Source organism: Dendrobium catenatum, unplaced genomic scaffold, assembly GCF_001605985.2.
Source record: "Dendrobium catenatum unplaced genomic scaffold, ASM160598v2 fragScaff_scaffold_1595, whole genome shotgun sequence".
In the NCBI taxonomy this organism is placed as follows: domain Eukaryota; kingdom Viridiplantae; phylum Streptophyta; class Magnoliopsida; order Asparagales; family Orchidaceae; genus Dendrobium; species Dendrobium catenatum.
In genome coordinates, this window is record NW_021320057.1 from 2739941 (window position 1) to 2742803 (window position 2863).

The window sequence follows — 2863 nt, forward strand, 5'->3', positions numbered from 1 at the left end:
TTGAAAATATACTATATATATATATATTAATATTCAAATTCATCAAAATTAAATTAGAAGATAATTTCAAATACATCAAAAACTTACTATATATTTCTTTTACTTCAAATCAAACATTAATATTTTCAAAATTCATATGTTAGAAATACTTTACACTAATTTTTTCCTTAAACTAAACATCTCATATATACTACAATTGTTATTGCCCTCATACATTTCTATAAAAAATTACCTTTGATACATTACCAAAAATTGCCTTGATCTAGCGCGAATCTTAATGCACATATAAATTTGAAACATCCAAATTTTGATTTCAACAAACTTATAGTTAAATTGAACATCTCAATGAAAAAAAAACTCGAAGACACTAAAATTAGTCCAATCCGAACCCAAATGGGCCCAAATTAAGGGATCAAAACATATTTTAAAGTTTCAGAATATTAATAAGATAACTAAATAATATCCAAATTGTCCATACTTACATTTGAATCGAGCGACTCGACGAGACGAATCCAATGAGCCCAAGAACACATAATTCTAACATCACTAAGGCACGTACTTAAATGTTGAACATACAATTTATGATCAAGAGAATCACTATGAGCCATCCGATGGAGCACTCCAAATTTGTCTTAAATCTTCTTTATATTTATTGAGCGTGTCACTCTCAAAATCTATAAATAGACCCTCATACTCTATATGAGGGGGACCTTTTAGGGCTTGGAGCTTGGAGCTTGGGCTAGTTATCAAGCAATCTCTGAGGCTTGAAGACTCCCACACTGACAAAATTGACAATGAACCTTCTTTGCCCGACCACCCATGTTAAACATTCTCTCGACCATCGTCGTAGAACCTCCACCTGACCGACACCATAAGATCCCTACTCAACCTTCATCTCCCACCAATCACGGTCCCTCATACTACTATCACAAGACAATAGTCTCTCCGACATCCGTCTCCCGCCGAGTATGATCCCTCAGACCACCATCACTTGCCGACTATGGTCCATTCGAGATCAGCTACTCTTCGATTATGGTCCCTCTGACCTTCGTCACCCAACTATGATCTCTTTATCCACAGTTGCCCACCAATTAAAGCCCTCTAACCTATGAACTTGACAACGCTCCCCTTAACACCAATCATCCAACTATGATCCCTTTGACCTCTACGTCCCCTCGACTTTCGTTGCTTGACAATGTTCCCTCCAACCTCTATCCCCTCGACAACGCTCCCTTTGACTTCAGTCACTCCATAACATTCCCTTCGACCTCCGTCGTGTGACTACGGTCTCTTTGACTCTCATCGTACAACAATGATCCCCTTGAACTCTGTTCCCCAACGACTATGGTTCTTTCAACATTTATTGCTCGACAAAGGTCCCTCCGACCTCTATCTCTCAAATGCGGTTCCTCCGACTTTCGTCGTCAGCCAACTACGGTCCTTCTAGCCTCCATCAGTCACCGACTATAATTCTTCATACCTCAGTCGTTCGATTATGGTCCCTAGCCTATATAGCACGACTACGATCCTATTGACCAAATAAACATGCCAACATTATCTTAAGAATAACTTTCATGTCATTGAATTCATCCAACTCCAACCATGTAATATGCTTTACATGATTTATATCACCTACATTGAGCCAACGCCTCCCCACAAGGAAGGATATTATTTGTGATCAATAGTCAATACTAGTATAATCATTTCAACTGAGCCAAGTCTCATGATTTTTTTTCCTTTTTTAGTATTTTTTCACATAAAAAATCTAGTGTCTCTTATGTCCCTTATACCCCACTCTCTTATATGCGTGTATGTTGAATCTTCGTATAAAATTAATACATTAAACATTATATCTCTCTATCGACACGAATGTTCCGGCATGCAACAACCTCATATAATCTTCAACAATTATCCTCATTTCCAATCACTTCTCCATTGTTTAAATTATAGTCAAAGCCAATTCCTTCAACAAATTATAGAAATATCTCAACTGAACTATAAAGGAATTGAACGTAGGCCTCGTTTGGGACGGCTTTCTTATTGTTTCTTAAAGCAAATTTTTAGTATAAAAAATTATTTTTTTTTCTAAAAAAATACTTTAAGAAGCAACAAAAAAGCCTCCCAAGCTTTATTTGTAGCTCCTTCAAGTCTATAGAAATAATACATGTCCATGCCATTTCATCAAATTTATTGTTTCTATAATATCTACATTTATAAGCTCAACCACCATAAGCTTAATAACTACTTATTAATATTATCTGACAATACATTTTCTCCCATCATCTCCGATCCATCACGTCCAATAAAAAGTGTGTATCTAACAACATATGTGCTGTTATTTCCATCCACCGATTTTACAAGTATTTTGTAAAATAATATGAAAGTTGTCCCTTAGATTTCATTTGAAATAAATTTCTTACTATTTTTTAAAATAAATTTTTAGTATAATTTTTTATATTAAAAACTTTCTTTAGAAAGCAGTAAAAAATGTATCATAATTCATAAATGAATCCTAAGGCTATATTTGGGACAATTTTTTTTTATGAGTTATAAAATAATTTTTAGGAAGATTTATATACATACCACCTTATACTATTCTATTTACATATTTAACACTTAAAACTTTAATATTATATACATACCACTTATAGTTCATTTTCATATCAAATATGAGTGATAGAAATGAAATATATGAGTGATATGAAAGAAATATAAGTGGTATATTTGATATTAAAAATAATATATGATGATAAGCATGTAATATTAAAATTTTGGGTATTAGATATGTAAATATGATGTTATAAAGTTGTATGTATGTAAATTTCCCTAACATTTTAATATTAAAATTTATAATTAAAAAAAA